We start from the raw sequence: 13812 nt of genomic DNA, 5'->3' as shown, positions 1-13812 counted from the left end.
TCACGATTGATGAAGTAGAAAATTAGTGTTATTGTGCTCTGTCATGGCCAAACAATCGGGGTCAAATCTTTCCCAAAGTGATGGACACGTTGTCTAAGAAGCGATATTGTTGGATACTTTGTATGTCTAAATGTTGTAAGAATACATGTTATAGGCAACACATACCCGTATTAATTGCCGAATACAGTACGAGGCAAAGTAAGGCGAACTTTGCGTGCGTACATGCGCACGCGTGTCTCCTCCATAACGCTAAAACCATGAAACCAAGCAGCCAGAAACCTGGCATGGATACTAAGGGAACTCCAAGGGAGTGCATGAGTGAAAATTGTGTGTTTGGGTGGATTAAAACACCTCTTTTGAAGATAGTTAACGGCCTTATTTAATTATATCCTTTATCAGGCACATCCTCGGCCACTTTGCTCTCTCTCTCCAGGGGCATCTTCGGTTACCTTACTGGGGTCTTAATTCGCCTTTTTTTTGCCTACTTAACCATACCTTGTCTTGGAACAGGCCGCAATGATTTCTTAACGATATAAAAAATTTTTTCACCTTCCTCACTCAGGATAAAGTCGAATGCCTGATCATCATACCTACGAATCACTGGATACATTGCAATGCTTATAAACGCCCGCAGATGCCAGCGTTCATGGCTATATTTCATTTCTGCACATGCCATAACCTCGAGAATCTTTTAAACCAAGCCGAATTATAAAATTAAAGCTCCAGAACTGAACTTAGCAGTAGTTCTGACTGCTAAAAAAATAAGTGTTTATTTGTCTAATTCGGACATAGTTTGATATTTTGGGCCTCTTCGGGAAGTACGTGTTTAATATGACGGAGCGGCAATCACTAATCGCTTGCCAAGCCAGCCGTTCCTGATCGACCATTTTGTTGGAGTGTTTAAGCCACTTGGTGAGCGTTCTACAATATTCGCACTTCACTGAATACTGTATATTGATCGACTTGAACAATGTTCAGGGGCCACTCACCTGCGTTGGCCCGGCATTGTTCTGTGGTGTATTGGGCAGTTACTTGCTTGCTGAAAATTTATTTTACACTACATTTCCCATTTTTGTACGATCTTATTTCATTATACGAACTATCACATCGGCATAGATAAATACAAATAAAAAAAATTGAAATGTTTCATTAACATCGCAGCAGGATAGCCGAGAGGTATGTATGCTTGCTTTCAACTTTCTAACTTGGGTTTGAATCCTGATCCAGCTATAAACTGTCATCCCGATATTTCACAGGCCAGGTGATTGGTCAATGTGTGTGCCGTTAAACTTGGATGTTACATCTGCCGGAATCCCCCTCCTCTCCTGCCCTCCAATCTCTCTCACCCCTCTCCCTCTCTGTCTCTCCCCCCCCCCAACCCTATCCCTCTTTCTCCGACCCCTCTCCCCTCTCTCCCTTCCTTCACTCCCTTCCCTCCCTTCTCTCTACCTCCCTCCTCTCTCCATCCCTTCCATCCCTCCCTCCTCTCTCCCTCCCATATCCTTCCCCTCCCTCCTCTATCCCTCCTCTCCCTCTTTCTCCCCTCCTTCCCCCTTAATATTCCCGTCAGCGAAGTGACGGGTTGAATTTGCTAGTTGATAAATAAAAGACAAATTTGCCGTTTCTTCTCCTGCTGTGAGAATTATGGTGACATCACACGCTCCAAAGGGGGAGTTATCAAACGTTATAAAAACAACATCGAGCTTGTTGTTTAGATATGTCGCTCAATATTGGGATTCTTACGACACTAGCGATGTGATGATCAGGATCAGGGCTTCCCTATCTTTTTAGAATGGGGTTTCAAAATTGAAACTGAGGCTGAAGGTTGAGGTTCTGCTACTGTAAACAAGATGGCCGAAATGGCCGCATAGCAGACAATGTGTGGTAAATAATTACGTGTAAGTTGTGCTCACAGAAATTGCCGGTAATCGGATGTACGTATTTTCCTGTTTATCATTGCCAAAGTTCTTTAGGATTATTTTATCCTTTCACAACACTCACAAAGATTTGTCTCAAAATTGATAATGGGAAAAAGGGAGTTCAATCGATCAGGTTCAAGAGCCGCATACAAGTCCTTAAAGAGCCGCATATGGGTCTGCAGATGCAGGTCGCCGACCCCTGACCGACCCCTGATTTTGAAGCAAACACCGAATGGAAGCATTCTGCCTTCTCAGGCCTAAGTCACATTTGCCACGGCGGCCGTGGGGTCTACAAAATCTACGGCCACTAGCAATTATAGGGCGGCCGCAGTATTTCCACGGTCACACAATGTAGCAGTCACATATGTTTTTATTTTTCGGGCAACCGCACGGTGTATTTAGAAATTGTGCAGACCGAAAACGTGGGGGTGCCGTACGGTCTTTGATTTGATGTCGCACGGTGACCTTGGGGCGTTCCTGCGGCGGCCATAGAATTTTCAAGGCAGACTCAAGGCGACCGCAATCGACCGCAGGGGTCCCTAAGGCAAACGTGCAGCCAGACGGACGGTAACGAGTGGGTTATTTTTTTATTTTTTAATTTTTTTTTACCAGTTCTTTTGTTTCGCCTTGTCGAATTGCTACGGCGAATGTAGAAATGAAAAAAGTTATAACTCCGCGTTATAATTCCACGGCGACCCTACGGCCTGTAAAAGATAGCCGAACGGCGTAGGGCCACTCTGAGGCCACCGCAGAAACTCTGCGGCAGCCGCACGTTTCTGTCAATTCAGAGGGCGTCCGGCCGCCGTATTCTCGCCGTAGAGCAAATGTGACTTTGGCCTCACTAGCAGAGCTAGCTGTGGTTCCATTTGAAGTGAGGGAAGGGATGGAGGGGGAGTATACTCCAGAAATAGACCTAACAAGATGCCACCAGGTATGTGAGGAAGGAGGCAATTTTGAAAGTTAATTCGTGAACTTGGCCAGATGTTGTTTTCTGCTTCTTCTCAGAGTGGACACACGCATGCTTGTTGCGAGATTTGTGGAATGATAGAAGATTGCCTTCTGTCGGAATTGCCTTCCAGGAAGAAATTATTTATTTATTTTAAAAGCAAGAAATTATTTATTTACCTTTATATATGCCACCAAACTTTTATTTATTTCTTTATATACCTTTTCCCTTTTACCTTTCTCCAACGTTTATTATCCCGCCCCCCGGAGGGAGGGAGCGGGATATTGTAATCGTCCGGTTTGTTTGTCTGTTTGTTTGTCTATTTGTCTGTTAGCAACTTTATGGCAAAACGGCTTTAGCAAACACTATCAAATTTAATCCACAGGTGGGCAATGAACCTTGGACAACCCCATTAACTTTTGGGTCCAATTGGATCAAAGGTCAAGGTCACGAAAAGATCAAAATCATTTTTCGCTCATAACTTTGTCAAAAATGATCTGATTTACTTCAAACTAAGCTTATAGTGAACCTTATTCTATTTGTCACTTATAATCCTACCCATTCCTACAGTGAAAAATGCATATTTGCGAAGATCGGTAGTGTCCGAAGTTTTGGGGGTCATGGTCATCGGTCAAAATTACAAATTTTCCATTAAAGGTAAAACCTGGTTACGAAAATAGAACTTTACGGGAAAACGGACGGCTCAAACACTGTCAAATTGTATCCACTGGTGGGTAATGAACCTCGGACGACCCCATTAACTTTTGGGTCCAAATCGGTCAAAGGTCAAGGTCAGGTCACGAAAAGGTCAAAATCGTTTTTCGCTCATAACTTCGTCAAAAATGGTTTAATTGACTTCAAACTAAGACTAAAATAATCCTTATTCTATTCCTTATAATCAACATTCAGGTTAAGGATGTATCGAATTTAAATTTGATCCCCAAAATAACTTTATGCCTTAAATGGGTGGGATTTGTTGTGCCTGGCACCACTTGTTTTTTTTTATTTTAATGTAAACTCTGCACGTCCCATTTTACAGTTGTGGTTAGGGGTTGTCCTTTCGTAAGGACATGCATCCTTGTTTTTCTTTATTTTGTTCCATTATTATGACTATTATTGCTATTATTAATGTGACTATTATTACTATTATTTACTCTTCCCTCTTGTCCATTCCATATGCCCTCTCTTCAACAAACCCTTTCTGTGTTCCTCACTCAGAATGTTGGGCGCAAACTGGTCTGCCTGGTGACCAGTTTTTGGTGTTCACATCCTCGGATTTGTTCTGCTTGTTGTGGTCCAAGAAGAAGAAGTCCAAGAATCCAAGAAGGGGATCGGTGACCACTTCAGGTTTAGATTCGACAGAAAAAGAAGATCCAGTGATTCGGGTCCCATACTGGATGCAAAGAAAGCTGGATCAGCTTAATGTACACAATATCCGGAGGTATGACCTTGCACTGTGTCATTACCACTGTAGGGGTTTTCTCCAAGCGAAGCTGATTAGTGGCATTTTGCTTTATTACTGACCCAATGCTTAAATACAGGTCTAACTTTTACTCTTTGCAAAATTTTACTTGATCCGAACATGTCAGATGAGTCCTGATTATTATTATTAATTTTTTTTTTTTACAGGACTGGCCTGATTGATTGATTTATCTTATTTATCTTGCATGATTAACTACGTGAGTTGGTTGTTGATTAGATGTTAATTTTTTTTTCATCTTTACTCAGTTGCTATTCATACCATCGTATGAATAGCAACTTGGGCTTTCTCAGGCCAGTGAAGATATTTGAGGCATCAAATGACAAGCTGCTTATCCAGGCACGGTCACCAAATCTTAATCGACATTCCAGCAAGCAGTACAGAAAGCTGGACTATCCTCCTCTTGTTTCCAAAGGCTGGAAAAGAAAGAAATATTCTGGTGACCATTTCACCATCAAAAAGACAAACGAGGCAGGTTAAGTTGGAATAGGTTTTATTCTACTTTTGTTTCAATCTCATTATTGTAAGTACTTTCATTTTTTTTCTCCATAAAGCGCAATAAAGTTTGTGTTTTTAACAATGAGTTAATTTTGTTGTAGTTTAACAGAAAAAATAAAAACTTTAAATGTGAAGCATGTTTTGTTTTGTTACATTTGGTATAAACTGAAAATAGATGTTTTTCTCATATTTAAGTGCTTGTAAGTTGAGTATAGTCTGTTTAAGACTAAGTATTGATAATTTCTAATATCTGTCCACATGTCTCCAGAACCCTATGGAACCAATTGTTTCAGAAGATGGAATGAAAACCATAATGCCATCCTTTAACTCATTGGTTGTGTCTGCAGAGCTCCAGCAAATTATTGAGAGCTTTAAGATCCATGTACCTACGCCAATCCAGGTGAAACTACCTTCAGTTGTGCAGTAACAACTTGAACAATATTATTTTAAAGAGACTGCAGCAAGATGCAAGTACCATATTTTTCACCGTATCAGTCGCATTGACTAATTTCCCCAATTTTCTTTCCTTCATTCATAAGTAAGTTGATTTGGAGTAAGATGGAGTTAGATCAACTATGGTAGTTAGCAAAGCTGTCAGTCGGAACGATAGAGTTGTTTATCCCTCCCTGACACTCACAACCATCGCCAACTACGGTACTTCCAGGGTCATGAATACTAATGAGCTGTTTTATGTATATTATTTGAACTACTTTGTGGGATGCCTTTTCGGATAAATTAGGAATGGAAATAGTTTTTATCCCTCGGCTGACGAAGTCGCCAGAGGCATTATGTTTTTGGGTTGTCCATCCAACCATACGTACATATGTCCATACGTACGTAGTCTGTCTGTGCTAATTACTTCCACAAATGAAGGTGGACGGAGGTTATGTTTTCACCTCTGTCTGTTTGTTTGTCTGAGCTGGATATCTCAAAGTTATGGACAGATTTGGATGAAATTTGGTGGACAGGTTAGGTGTGTGACAAGGACTAATCGATTTGATTTTGGTGAAGATTCGGATCCGGATCCGGATAGGAGAATTTAATTTTACAAGTGATTCTTCAACATTGAGAAATGGGTCCAAAAACAACATAGCACGATATTTCAAAAAGTTTGGACGGATTCGGACGAAACTTGGTGGGTGAGTTGGTTAGGTGACAAGTACGAGCCGATTCGATTTTGGTTCAGGTCCGGATAAAGGTCCGGCCTATCAGTGGAATACAAAACGTAAACTGTTCAGCCTGGCGGAGGTATGAGCTCCATTGAGTACTGTTCCATTTACAGATGGTTTGTTGTTGTTGTTGGATGTATTGTGTAGGGTTCGGGGTAAGAAGACAGGTTGCGTCGGTAAGAATGCTGAACAGTTCTTCCTTGAGGAGAGGAAGGAAGTGGCCAGCTGATGGGCCTGTAGGCCAAAGACTGGGGTTTAATTTTGCTGGAGAAGAAGTTAGGCCTAAAAAACCGAGGCCTACATTATCTTCTACATGTCATTATATTGATGATATTTGTGTGATTAATTTTAAGTTTTTTGATAGGCTGAGTCATAGGATTTATCCAGAAACCTCATAACGTATGAGTGGCAATGATGATAGTGTCGTGGCATATATGGATGTGTTAGTTAGAGTTGGAAATAATTGTTTTAGTCCAAATGTGTATCATAAAGTTGACAATTTTAGTTTTCTTGTTGTCTTGTACACGTTTACATCTAGTAATGTACCAGTAAAGATAGACTACAACGTGTTTTCATCTTAGCTTATTAGATTTGTTGGAATTTGTTCTGTTAAGAGATGATTTTGTGATTCGTGCTGAGACTATGTACGCCATAATGTTAGAGAGGGGTTGTTGTGCTCAGAGTTTGATTCGGTCGTGTGAGAAGGATTTTAGATGTCATTGTAATCTGTTGTTTAAGTTTGGTTGGTTTTCGTGTGAGCAGGTTCCTGTAGCCTTGGGAGTTGTGTGAAATAATAATAATAATAAATACGGATAATGTGGTTTCTTTTTGTTTGTTTATATTTATTTATTTAGTTAATTAATGAATTGAACTGGAAGCGTGTCATTAGTGTTTACCGGAAATGGATCTTCATTATAAATAGAGGGCCTGTGTAATGATGTGTGTGCTGGAGAGTTCCTGTGTACATTCTATGGAGTTAAATAAAGTAAGAATTGTTAAGGTATTTCTGGTGTGAGTGTGAGTGAAGGTGAAATGGTGGGGGGGGGGGGTGGGTTGGCGTGAGGGTGTGCTTTTTGTTGGTGTGTGGTTCGTATGCTTTCTGTTGGTATGTAGTGTGGCTTGAGTGAGTAAGTATCTTTTGTGTGAGTGAGGGGTGAATCTTGCAAATAGTTTTTGTAGGGCTCACTTGGCTGTGCCTGGATGGGATTGAGAGGGTAGAGGAGTAGCAGCTGAAACCCGAATCCTATCCAGGTTCCTCCTGACAACTCCATCTATCTATGTCTGTCTGTTCCTCCTGATACTCCAGTGCTGTATTTTTTTTCAGTTATTTGATTCTAGTTGTATCCTATGATGTCACGTCTGAAAAAGAGTATTTGGTTGACATCTTAATCTTGTGCTTTTGTAATAATAGTAATAACTAGCAAAGTACCCACCCATGGGTGGGTACAGTTATCTGTTGAATGGCGTTGGTCCCGTCTCGATCGGATGAAATTGAGAAATTGACCTTATCCGGTGACCTTGACCCCGTGACCTTTGACCTTGAACTTGACCTTGATCCTCTTATGTCCGTTCCCAAGGATCACATATGCGAAGTTTCATCTCATTCTCTCCAACGGTTTGGCCGTCTATGAAGGACAAACAAACATGAAAAGTTGACGTTTTAGTCAATTTATGACATCATAACTCAAACTGGAAGTCGGAAGTGAATGTCGTCAATCAACTGTGTCATTTAATTTTGATTATCTGTCGAATGGCGTTGTCCCGTCCCGATCGGATGAAATTGAGAAATTGAAGTTACCCGGTGACCTTGACCCCTTGACTCCATGACCTTTGACCTTGAACTTTATCCCCCCCCACACCCCCCCCCCCCATGTCCGTTCTCATGTCCCAAGGATCATTCATGCCAAGTTTCATCTAATTTCATCCAACGGTTCTGCCGCCCATAAAGGACAAACAAACAAACAAACAAACAAACAAACAAACAAACAAACAAACAAACAAACACACACACTTACATACAAACATATTCTATTTTTTAGTATAGTAATAATAAGCATTATAATAATTATACTTACTCCCCCAACCTTCCTAGGTTCAAACGATTCCTCACGTTATGAAGGGTTCACATGTGCTCTGTGCCGCAGAGACCGGTAGGTGCGGATAGAGGACTGTCTTGTAAATACCTCTTTTGTAGTGAGGCACAGCCATTGTTTGTATTCCATTGTTCGGTGAACATTCCAAGTATTATGCCACCAAGTTTGGTGTATTTATTTAGTTTCTCTGCCATTAGCTATTGAAAGTAGATATGGAACACTTCTGCCATTTAGTGAAAGTGTGTTTTTTTGTTTTGTTTTGTTTTTTTCCCCCTTTCAGACTTGTAGGACTGATTAACCTTATTTTCTTAACTTTTTATTTTTTCTTCCCAAGATAGAAGATTGCATTGTCCTGCAATGTCACCTAATGGTAAAAGCGTTGGAATAATGCATGTACGATGGTATGTGTCACAGGGTGTGGGAAAAACTGTGCTACATGCTGCCCTTGATTCAGCGATTGAATGAGGACGAGACGAATATCGAAACGGAGATCCAGAATCCTCGAGCTATTGTGATGGTGCCATCGCGTGATTCTCCTCGATCAGGTCACAGTAAGTCCAAGTTGGTACAAAGCTTCATCACATAGCACTATTAGAAAAGTTTGACTTTCTTTACATATTTTTTCCCCCAGTGTCATCTGATCACCAAGCATCTTATCTTGCAGAATATTGCTCGGAGTCTGACACGTGGCACACATTTGAAAGTGTTATCAATTGGTGGAGGCAGAGGCATGGTAAGTTGTGTGTGTGTTTGATACAAAATGCCTATGCCTTCGATTAAGAATGTTCGGTTCTACTTCAGCCAGATAATGTTGCCCGAGTTTGCTGTCAAGCAAGATTATCTGTTGGAATCGATAATGTAATTGTTGAAGGACTGTTCCAGTGTTCATTCCAAGTGGCACGAGTTAAACGAATCGGTATTATACAACATACTGATTACATTCTTCAACAATCCATTACAATGCTAAGTCTATTAGAAAATGAGAGGAATCAAATAATTAGACACCTTCAAGCAGAGTCTTCCATTCGCCATGTTGTAAGGCTCTTTATCGTGAGGAGTGAAACTGTTTATGACCCCAGAAGGCGTTATCAAGTCACTGGATCAATGAGATATGGCAAGACAGGTCGATGCTCTCTCTGTCTTCCACCACCTCCATTCTGGTCTTGCAACTTCTGCTCTTTCCATGCTTTGTCCCCTCAGGTTTCTACAGAGTGCACATGGTCTACCATTAATCCTATTCTGGTGAAACTCCCAAAATCCAGACTCGCTGATCACATCCACTAATCTTTCCTCTCCCCCCCCCCACCCCACCTGTGGAACCAACTTACACATTTTCTTCAATCTCATTCTTCCAGCCAGGTCTTCAAGACACCTGTTTACTGCGATCTCAGATCATACCCAATCCAAAACCATGATCTTTTTTACCCTTGTTAATACCCCCACCCTAAGCCCTCCTTCCGCTTTTCCAGTTTTTCCTTCCTGAGAGTTTACATCTGTATCCATCCTGTCCACCCCATGTGTCCACCCCACCCGCATTCCTCCCAACACTCATTATTTGTTCAAGTCTCCCTCTATCTTATCCTTTAACTCTACTGTTGGTGGCCCCCCCACCCCCAACCCCTCTCTTCTGTTCCTTTTGGCCTGTTATGTCCTGATTCATTCAGTGTACTAGCTCTTCCATGAGCTTTGACTCTGCACACAAAAAAATGGTAAACGTCACAGGATAATGACTCCTGCTCAGGACTGATACATTCGTACGACGTATCAACACAATCAGTTTCAAACTGCCCAGAGTACTACAAGCACTCCATGGATCTTGCAGGATAAGTGTCAACATTTTTGAGCTGTCTCCATGATGCAGGGATACGTGGTCATTGTCCTGCTCAGCGTCTAAGACTTGCACCACAAAACATCCAAACATGCTTGCAGTGGTCAAATCAGCATGTCTGATTGACACTGAGGCAATAGCAAGTGATTTGTTCAGTGATGAATCGAAGTTTTTTCCTTGAAAGGCATGATGGCTATGCATGGGTTTACAGAAGATTCAATGACTGATCTGCCCCAGTCTGTATCAATTTGGCAAGCCACCAATTTTGGATGTGGAAGTATCATGATGTGTGGTGGTATTGCTGAAATCTTTCGCACCAACTTGATCCATATCCATGGCAACCTGATGGCAGGTCGATACATTAACAAATCTTTCAACAACATAGTTTAGGAATAATCGTTATGCATGACTAGCAGCGGTACCCAGCGTTGCCCGGTGCTGTTTTAATCACGTCAGCACTTTGAAGAAACCAAATTTTTTGTTTTGTTTTTCTATTTCTTGTGGGTGCCTAAAACACTTCCCGACACCCACTAAGGAATGTGGATGGGGATGATTTAATATGACCTTTGGCATAGTTACATAGTGATGGCACCAGGATGCACTGTGGGAAGATGACAAGCCGGTGGAGGGAGTGTGATGCTCTGGGCAATGATCTGCTGGGAAACCCTGGGTCCGGCCATTCATGTGGACATCAATTTGACACGTGTCACCTGCCTAAACATCGTTGCAGACCAGGTGCACCCCTTCATGGCAATGGTATTCCCTGATGGCAGTGGCCTCTTTCAGCAGGATGCGTCCTGCACAATGCGCCCTGCACCAACAGCACAATGCACCCAGCCACACTGCACAAATTGTTCGGGAATGGCTTGAGGAACATGATTAAGTGTTCACGGTGTTGCCCTGGCCTCCAAATTCTCCAGATCTCAATCCGATTGAGCATATGTGGGATGTGCTGGAGTGACAAGTCCGATTCACAGCGGCTCCACCTCGCAACTTACAGGACTTGAAGGATCTGCTGCTAATGTTTTGGTGCCAGATACAACAGGACACCTTCAGGGGTCTTGTGGAGTCCATGCCTCGGTGGGTCGGCGCTGTTTTGGTGGCACACGGAGGACCAACAGCACATTAGGCAGGTGGTCATTATGTTTTGGCTCATCGGTGTGTATATGTATATATTGTTATGAATTACTGTCCGAACGGACAATTCAGTCGTGACCCTCCTTGGAACTATCGCCAGGAGCTAGTCACGGGTGGGTCTTTCGACCACACCACAATCGTGCCAATTGGCTACCCGCGCAGGATAGGGTTGTTCGCCAAACTCGACCTACCTAAGTACCTGCGTGGGTAGTTAACCAGGTGATCGTACCTCGCCGCTGGCCAGCCGAGGACATGAACCGCTTAAGCGGTCAATTCCGTGCTTCAGTGATAACCGAGCGGTGTTATCGCCGGTCCCGACGGACGTGATTATTTACCGGGTGCTTGCACCCTCCTACCTATTCCTTCCGTGATGCAAGATGGAACTTTCAAACAAAGGAAAGGACGCAACGAAACGGGGAACAGTTCAACAAGCACATTTATTGCACACTCAGACAAGCACGTATTTTACAGCCATACAGTAATTCAGGCATGTATACAGTGAAAGCAAGCAAATAAAGGCAGAGTTACAACCGAATACGAGCAATGAGAATGTACATGCACAGTCACTTACACAGGTCTACTTTACAAGACGGCGCCAACACATGCACTTGCACAAAAGCAAAGGAAAAAGCCACCCTCAAAGGCAAGGGTGGCGGACAGGTCCGTGGACCAAATGTGCGTAGAACCTGGATGAGTGGCCAGGTCCACAAGACCGAAGGGTCTTACCCACGCCCTCGTGGCGCGATGGCGGGCAAGCCGTGATGTCAGCGTAGCTGAGCCTGGCTTCGTGCCCGTCGTGGCCGGTGAGCTCTCTTCGGCGTTCGGCCCCCGTCTTCCTTTCCCGTCTGCTTCGAGATCCGTCTCCCGACACTGCCGCACCGACACTGCCGCCGTCTGCCTCTTCGAGCTCCGTCCGGTTCTCCGACCCCTCCAGACTGCCACTCCACCGACTCCAGACTTGGCTGCCGCTTGACTGCCCCGAGCTGTGTTGTGCTCGCGCTTATATAGGCCGGGGGAGGAGCGCCTATGCAAATTTGTGGATCACAGCGGGTTCGGAGGCGGGGCTACACCACCCGATGCTCAGCCATTGGATGGATGAAAAGTGGGCGTGAATCATTCCTGATCCGTTTTTCGAGGTGAAACGAACCCTTTCACAACCCATGGCACGACGTTTGGTAAAAGGCGAAGGTGGTGGGAGTTTGCTGTGGTGGTTTGGGAAGGGTGTTGGTTGTGGCGATTTGGTTGCTGGCGGGCGTCGTTTGAGAATGGTGGTGATGCGATGTTTGCGGGGTGGAGTTGTGGAGGTAAAGAGGTGAAGGTGGTGGTGTCTGAGTTGTAGTTGTTTGGGAATGATGGTGGTGGCGATTTGTTTGTTGGGGGATGATTGGTCCAAAATAATAATAGAGAAAAGAAAAACGGCTAACTCAAAGGATCGCAGCCCGGTGAACACGGAAATTCCCTCTAAACAACGGTGGGGTAATGTAACTACACATATACTTATCATCAAAACTGATATAAGGACCCTTTTTGGTGTATTGCAAATTTCCACAGCCGTAACAATATATACATGTGTATGTGTGTGCATTTGTGTGCAACCGTGACACGTAGCATTGGAGAAGGATGACGACACGAAGATTGTGTGCAAGTCATTAGTTTGTGTCTGGTGAGTTGCGTACGATAGTCCAGGAGTTGGCATCATGTTATACTGAACAGATAGAACTTGTCTGTTGGACACGTTTGATGTCGATGAGTTATCCATGGTTGCTGGTACTACAGTGTTGATGGCTGGTGAAAGGAGGTCTGTCTGAAATGACACTGGTTTGAGTGACGAAGCTGGGTCAGCATGTACCTGGGTATCTGGTGGAATCCCTTCAATATCATCTTCAGATATAATGAATGACATCAGAGATGTGGCACTACTGGACAAGAGCATTCCCACCTTCTCTGAAAGTGTCGGTAATCCAGCTGACAAAATGGTGTCGAATACACCCCAACACAGAGCGTCGGACATCGCTTCCAAACGGGCCTGAGCCACAGCAACCTCTTCTTCTCGACATATGCATGAGGAAAGACATGGGCAGAACATAAATGTGCACGAGGAAAAACGAGGACGGAGCATGAATGTGCATTTTACATTCAAACTTGGATAGATCACAACGGAGACTCGGGTTCGTTGGTGGGGACAGATTTTGTGGAGCTGGAGTGTATTGATGAGAATAGCTTGTGGCTATGAATGAGAGGTAATGGGGGATGCAAGTCAGCTACCAGCTTGAGGAATTGGAAGCAAAGATGGGATTTGATTGGCAGAGTGAGCTAATTCTACAGATGGCTGACAAAAGGATAAGAATGTGTAAATGATTGTAAAATTCATTCTTATTTGAACTTGAATGCCTGGCTTTGTTCTGTTTTTATCTCTGCCTGACTCCACCGCAGACGTTTATGAGGACATTTTTGCAGAACAAAACGATTGATGTTCTTGTGGGAACACCTGGTGTTGTTTGCATACGTCAAGGTAATGGACCCATTTTTAGCTCGCCTGTTCGAAGAACAGAGAGCGATAGCGATACCCCCGGCGTGAGCGTCAGCGTTGGCGTGAAAATGTTAAAGTTTTTGGTGCATGTTATTTTTCCTTTCTAATGTTTTTATCTACCACACTATTTTTTTTATACACCCGATATATATATATATATATATATATGTATGTATAATACATACATGCACACATTCATATTACATACACAT

General features: G+C 43.2%; 1 pseudogene across 1 annotated transcript in view; it reads left to right on the top strand.

The window, feature by feature from the left end:
* LOC147026467 (uncharacterized) overlaps positions 1–13812 on the top strand; it is a 143026-nt pseudogene that overhangs the window by 51015 nt on the left and 78199 nt on the right. Inside the window, exons 11-17 of the transcript XR_015058365.1 lie at positions 4084–4306; positions 4639–4816; positions 5112–5243; positions 8105–8162; positions 8520–8656; positions 8770–8838; positions 13504–13582. The product of XR_015058365.1 is annotated as an uncharacterized LOC147026467 (transcript). The remainder of the gene's footprint in view (positions 1–4083; positions 4307–4638; positions 4817–5111; positions 5244–8104; positions 8163–8519; positions 8657–8769; positions 8839–13503; positions 13583–13812) is intronic.

This window comes from Eptatretus burgeri, chromosome 5, assembly GCF_056783735.1.
Source record: "Eptatretus burgeri isolate ZD-2024b chromosome 5, Ebu_testis_v1, whole genome shotgun sequence".
NCBI lineage: Eukaryota > Metazoa > Chordata > Myxini > Myxiniformes > Myxinidae > Eptatretus > Eptatretus burgeri.
The sequence above is the reverse complement of the archived record's forward strand: the minus strand, read 5'-3'. Positions and strand labels throughout refer to the sequence as shown.